We start from the raw sequence: 7,450 nt of genomic DNA, 5'->3' as shown, positions 1-7,450 counted from the left end.
TGCTTGGCCAGCCCTGGGGGGAGGCGCTCTGCAGGCTCTGGCTGGAGGCACCAGCTCCCAAAAGTGGTTGGTAATTCCCCAGGTTTGCCAACGGGGTCACTGGGCAGTGAGCCAGGCGGTGGGAGGCAGACCACTAGTTCACCCCCAGTCACCCACGGTAGGGTGGGCGAAGTATTCCAAGGCTGACCCACCTCTCATGCACCGCTGCTGACACTGGTGTGTTTCCTTACAAACGTTTTGCTATGCATTCATATAGTAAATAGAAAGTAAAAAATGTAAATATTGGGTTAAAAAATCAAGTAGGCTCTTTCCATTCAAAACCATGTTGTATTTCTCCCCACCCCCTCCTTATTGTCATTATCTTCACGGACATGGCCATGTGGCTGCTGGTGTGATAGTGTCTGGCCCTGTGGCTTGCCTGTAGAGGTATTGTCTGGCCTGCTGTGATATTGTGAGGCCTGTAGCTCTCTTGGCAATATTACCCAGCCTTGTAGATGCTTGTCACGATACTGTCTGGCTGCAGAGCTGCCATCAGCATACTGTCTGGCCATAACAGGGTGTGGGATGAGCACCTTATTCCCTGTTACTGATTAGAATCCCAGGGATGAGGTCAGAGACCCAGCACCCGGGGCAGGAGATGGCCACACCTGTCTTTCCCGATTGCACTGAGTTCACAGATGAGCCACAGGGAAGCTGGTTACTCACTCTACGTCAGCCTGCAGCAGGGACTGAAGGTCAGTCCCCTCGTCTCTCTCTGCAGGCTGGCTGCAACCTTGCATCCTTGGCCCCCTTGGTGCTGCTCCCTGGAGACACTGGGACACACACACACACACACACACACACACATCCTGCAGCCAGTACTCCAGGGGACCCTCCTTTACACCAGAACTGTGGGCTTCTTTCAGTCCCTCCACAGCTGTCATCCCACCCCCTCCCACCCATCTCCTCACAGACAGCAGCCTGTGTTGGTGCCTCCGGTGTATTAGAACCAGTTCTATGGGCATTTGCTGGCTTGAGGGCAGGTGGATGCTTTATATTTGGACCAGGGAACTTGAGGGTGGTCTTTTGGCAGGCGAGGGGCACTCCCTAAGAACAGCCTTGTCACTCCCTAGACGCCAGCTCTCCGGAGGAGTGTGGGTCGGGCTCCATGGTGCCGTGTTGCCTCCAAGCACCCTGACTGCAGGCCGGGTACCTAGAGAGCAGAGGGAACAAGATCTTCACCGGCCCTGATTCTTAAACCTGCACCTGGAGATTCCCAGGGGTTTAGCAAGAGGACAGGCCTCCTTGCCTGGGGCAGCCTGAGGGCTGGGGAAGCAGGCGTCCTAGCTGGAATCCATGAGTCCTGGATTAGCACTGACCAGCCAAGGGCCAGCACCCGGGGTCCATCCCGGCTCAGCCGCTGTGGCCCGAGGATCAGGCTCCCTCCTGGGCTCTTAGCCCATGTCGCTGGGGTTCCCACAGGACATTCTCAGTCACCACGGCTCTTCCTGGGATTGGTGCCAACAGGAAAGGCCTGCAGGTTCCCAGGGGCTCCAGATGGCCATCCCCCACCCCCTTCCCACCACTGCCCTCGGGCAGGGTGGCCACACTGTGCCCTGAGGCCGAGCAAGTCTGGACCAGGTGGTCCAGACCTGCTGGCAGGCTGAGGAGTCGGCTCAGCCTACCCAAGAGGCCACGCACTGTCCCAGGCCTCGCTGAGAGCTGCCCTCTGGTGACTTTCCAGAACACAACCTGGCACAGATGGAGGTGCTCCCAGGCTGTGCATCCATGTAATCGCCTTTGCCTCTGTTATCGGGCCATCGGCACACAGAGACCCAGGCATCAGGACGCATCCCATGCCAGCAGAAGCCGCTGGCCCGGCTCCCAGCACCGGGCTCGTCATACCCTTTGCACAGGGGCCTGATGTTCAAAGCACCTTCGCCGTGGCCTCCTGCCAGGTGGGACATTTTGGCCGTGCACGTCCAGGAACCCTCGTCTCAGTACACTGTTCTCTCCACGGCTCAGGGGCCTAGGACACGCCCCTCCCTCCACCCCGCGCCTACCTTCCTTCCTGCACTGGTCCGTGCTACAGGCTGGGATAAGCCTTTTATGGGCTTCATCCTGGTGAGACTCTAGTTGCTACATACATATTTGCCCAGGGTGCGGATTGGTGCCCAGGATTCGGTGTTAAATGGGCCTAAAGTCAGATGATCCTTAGGCAGCTCTGTAGGGGTCTGGTTAGCCATGGGGGTGTGGCGGGGGGGAGGGGGAGGGGGTGGTGGTGCCAGACCTGGGGTCACACCGAGTTCCAGGCTTCCCCGTCCAGATTAGAAGGCAGGAAAGCAGTTGATGCCTCGGCTGACCCGGCATGAGGGGAAGGCCAGCACAGGGACTGAGGAGGACAGAGATGTGGGAAGCCCTGGGAATGTGAGGTGCATGGGAGGCCACCAGAGGTCCACATTAGTCCACACACCAGAGATCAGCAAGAACGCGGCAAGGTCCCTGCAACAGCTGAACAGAGCACAGAAAGGGGGGCATCCACATTAACCTCCTACACTGAGCTCCTGTGCACGCTGTATTAGGTAACTATTGCTGTGTGACAAGCGCCCCCAGGTGTTGTGCCTGAAAACAACAGGCGGTTATCAGCTTTCTGTGGCTGACGTAGCACAAGAGGGCCATCGTGGTGTAAGATGGGCTGTGTCACCTTAAAGCTCACAGGAAGACCACCCCCCACCCCTACCCCCACTAGGCTGCCCACAAGGGCTACCAGCCCCAGGATGAGACAAACTGTGGCCCTTTTCTAACCAACCTTTAGGCAATCGACTGACATTACTGGATTTGCATACCACAAAATAATAATAAAACAATTTGATACTGATATGAAAGGCAGTCTAAAATAATGCGTCTCAAAGCTAGCTGCATTTTTAGAGCTACATGGGTATCTTTAAAATTGCTAACCCCCAGACTCCAGTCCAATACAATTAAATCGGGATCCTTTAAAAAAAAAATGAGCTATTTTACCAAGTGGCCCGGATGGTATTATCATACAGCTTGGAGTGAGAATCACTAGACTAAAGAGAGATGTGACTAGAGACAGAAATACTACTTCTCAGGGTGCTATATTAGGCGCTTCCAGCAGGAGGCGTCAGAGAAAAACTGCAACCCTGGAGAGGAAGAGGGTTTTTGTTTTGCTGCTGGCTTCTTGGAGACTTCCAATCTGAGTGGCTCTGCTTGAGTGGCGATGGCCACTTCAGCATCTATTTTTATAGAAGAGTTAGATAAGTGCTCCCAATAACTACACAGCAGAAGATCCCCGGAGTGGTGACGTTCATTCTTTCTCTTGTACCGCACGAGGAGAAAGGAAGAGGGGAAAGGCCTCAGCATTTAGGCCTTCAGATGGCCTTCTTCCTGCAGACTCTGCTCAAGCCTTCACTCTCTAAAGTCCCCTCTGGGTTTCTTGGGGAAACTCTGCTTCTCCCCATGTGAGAAAGGAGCTACATCCTTGTGTGTGTTACACTACACAGGCCAGGGGGTGATGGGGTTTCCCCTGGGCCTGGGGTTTGCCAGAGGAACACAGGGATTTTTTCCAGGGGCCCCGGGAGCTCTGTTTTATGAGAAAAAGGTGAGTGATCTGATTGTGGGTCTCTTCCTCAGTGAGCGCTACAGACACTTCCGCCTGTAAGAACTACTCACTTCCATGAGTATTAATTTTCTTCTTAGCACAACAGGATCTAGTGGGATATGAGGAAGACATAATCTTCACATTGATGTGACTTTGACTTTATCCTTTTGGGAAAAAGTAATCCTTGAATTTCTGGATATGCATCTTCTGTTTGTTTGTTTTTTTTCCCTGAGCATGACCATATTACTAAAACTATCACTTTAGTTTGGGAATCGCTCTTTATAAATCATTTAGGGAAACCAGTGCCAGGTCCGAATGGATTATTTCGGACAATGTAATATTTCCTCACAAAAAAGTGTAGGCGATGGTGAGGGGAGGGCGGTCTCATTTTATCCAATCAAACTAGCCTCTGCCTCTGCCTCTTCCTCTGTCTCTATCTACAAAACCACAACAGCTGATCTTATTGTTCAAAACCCTAAGGTTGAAGTGGTACCCCATGTATTCCAATGGAGTCTCCCTTTTCTTCACTTAACATATAATTTGAGATTTCTCATCCTACAAGCAGCTGATTTCATTTCAAAACCACAAACTAATATTCATTCTTCTAGCTAAAGTTCTAAGTATATAAACAAAATAATTTCCCAGAAAAGAGGGAGGAGAATAAAAGAGTACACTTTCACTGTTCTTGCACAAATAACAGACTAAATAAATACAACGGTCACCATTCAACCATGAGTGGTATGGGATCTCTGCATTGAAAAATGTGTTGTTTTTAAATAAAAGAAAATAAACACAAAAGACAAAGAATTACTAAAAAATGAAATGTTTAGACAAAAATTTCCCTACGTGCTCTAAAAAAAGTAAAAAATATGAACTCTCTATAACAAGAGACAAGATAAGAAATAACGTGAAAACAAATGAAGACGCAAAGGCAGGGCTAAGGAAAGAAATGAAGTAAAAAACAAAATGAGCCTGGACAGGCTGGTGTGGCTCAGTGGTTGAGTGTCAACCCATGCACCAAGAGGTTGCTGAATTGATTCTTGGTCAGGTCACATGCCCAGGTTGTGGGCTCGATCCCCAGTAGGGGGCATGCAGGAGGCAGGCAATCAATGTTTCTCTCTCATTGATGTTTCTATCTCTCTCTCCCTCTCTTTCTAAAAATCAATAAAAACATGTGTTGTTTTTTTTAAAAAAAAAAAAAAAAAAGAACACAAACCATGAATAGCCCGGCTTAGTGTTGAGTATTGACCTATGAACCAGGAAGTTACGTTTAGATTCCCAGTCAGGGTCCGTGCCCAAGTTGCGGGCTTGTAGGGGCATGCAGGAGGCAGCTGATTAATGATCTCATCAGTGATGTTTCTATCTCTTCCTCCTCCCTTCTTCTTTGAAATCAATAAAAATATATTTTTTAAAAAACACCATGAGCCAAAACTGGTTTGGCTCAATAGATAGAGCGTCGGCTTGGGGATTGAAAGGTCCCGGGTTCGGTTCCGGTCAAGGGCATGTACCTTTGTTGCGGGCATATCCCCAGTAGGGGGTGTGCAAGAGGCAGCTGATTGATGACTCTCATCAATGTTTCTAACTCTCTATCTCTCTCCCTTCCTCTCTGTACAAAATCAATAAAATATATATTTTTAAAAATAAAAAAATTAAAAATAAAAACACCATGAATATGTGAAAAATAATATAAATGGAGCCATTTCGAAATAGAATTGGAGCTGCCATCCCAGAGGAACTGCTTTGCATCTCCTACTCCTCAAAACCTTTGAAATGTTTGAAAGGAACAAAATAACCTTTGGACTGAGCCAAAGCAGCAGTGTATTCTAAGCAGCTATTTGCAAAGCTAACAGGAACACATAACATCCTGACTACCAGAATGAATAACAAAGGCATCCTTTAGAATTACTGCTCCCCTGTATAGCTAAAAAATAGCGTAGCTTATTTGTACCTATAGAAGTTGCTTCCTTGGCTTATTAACAAGAATAAAAATTCCTTTCTTTTACTCATGTAATTATCCTTCCTCCCTTTGTCATAAATACCCTTGCTTTCACCTCCTAAATGAATACTATTTGGGTTTCTGCCTGAATGAGTGTTTCCAGTAACTTCAATTTTTTTTTAATTTCAAATAAATACTTGCTGCCTCTAACGTTAACCTTTTAATTTTAGGTTAACAAATGATATATAAAAACTACATTTGAAGCAGTATGAAAGATAATTGACTCAAAACAAAGTAAAATAAAGTGTAGAAAGCACACAGGGTGCAACAGAAAAGATATAACTCGAAGGGAAGAAAGCAAATTGAAATGAGTAAGTGCCTGAGCCTTTTTCTGGCACACTCACATTTACTCTCCTTGTCTTCCTGAGCCCATGAATGCCCAGCCAGACTATATTGTCCAGACCCTCCTGTGGCTTCATGGGTGGCCACATGTCCCAGCTCTCATCAATGTAATGTGAATGGAAGTGAGTAATGCCAGGTACTTGCTTGGACAAGACATTTTTTCAGATTTGCACTGTCGTCTAAGTCTGTTTCTATGCAATCCTCTTTATTTCCCACTCTCCTTTCAGAAGTATCAGGCCAGTCTTTCCACCGGAAGGCTCTCCCTGCCTACTCCCATGTATCCCACGGAATAGGGAATGCTTTCCATGTTTCATCATTAGGTGTGATGTTTCTGTAGGATTATTCTATCAGGTCCCTTCTATTTCTGGAAGTTTTTATCATGAATGTTAAATTGTCACTAAAACTTTTTACACATCTACTGGTATCCATTTTCTCCTTTAGACTTTTCATGTGGTTATCTGTCTCCTAATATTAAACCAACTTTGAAGGCAGTGGATCATGGCAACACTTTTACACGTCAGAATACAAATGAGCAGGAAACATACATTCTTTAGAGGCAAAGGAATTATCAGTTACATATTTACCTACACAAAATGAGCAAAATGTGAATCTTGATATTTTACTAAGTTAGTTGTTTTAACTTGAGTTGTATCTTTTCTTTATTTACCTCCATCAGTAACGCAAGTTACTTATATAATCACTAAACAAGCATTTGTTAAACAGTCTCTATCCATGAATAAGTGTCAATCACTCTTCCGGTACTACAGCACAAACACAACCAAGTCATAACCATTGCCATTAAGGAGCTCTTAACTGTGTGTATGCAGTGTGTGCATCAAGTACGTGTAAGGGTGTGTGTTGGATCTTAGGGTGAGGTTGGAACAGAGAGGGAATAGAATGAAGGATAATGGAAAAAACATATAGTAAGTGTTGAACAACATGCTAAGGACATAGAATAGGGAAGTACTTCAAGTCTCCATTCAAGTCTTCAGACTTGATTCTTGAATGGCAATGCATGTTTATCAGATGATGGTGGACAAGGAGACATTAAGGACATCTGTGCTGGGTGAATATTTATTGGTATGTGCCACGACATTATGGACTTGGGGATAAAAGAGTGAATAAGTCACAAAAACGTCTGCTGTTTCCGGGTTAAATTCTATCATCCACAGAAAGAAACAACATGACCAAAGAAAGAGCCATTCCTGCTTCGGAAAGCTTTTGCATGAGCCATCAATCACCAGTTCTGGTTGATACACAGAACATCGATACCCAAAATGGGCTGCCTGTAGGAAGACAACACCAGAGTTTCTACTTTTTTATAATCTATTTTATTTATTTATTTTTTAAATATATTTTTATTGTTTTTTTACAGAGAGGAAGGGAGAGGGATAGAAAGTTAGAAACATCGGCCGAAACCGGTTTGGCTCAATGGATAGAGCGTCGGCTTGGGGACTGAAGGAACCCGGGTTCGATTCCGGTCAAGGGCATGTACCTTGGTTGCCGGCATA

This window comes from Pipistrellus hanaki (genome assembly GCF_964339955.1).
Source record: "Pipistrellus hanaki genome assembly, chromosome: 3".
NCBI lineage: Eukaryota > Metazoa > Chordata > Mammalia > Chiroptera > Vespertilionidae > Pipistrellus > Pipistrellus hanaki.
This window is presented reverse-complemented; position numbering follows the sequence as displayed.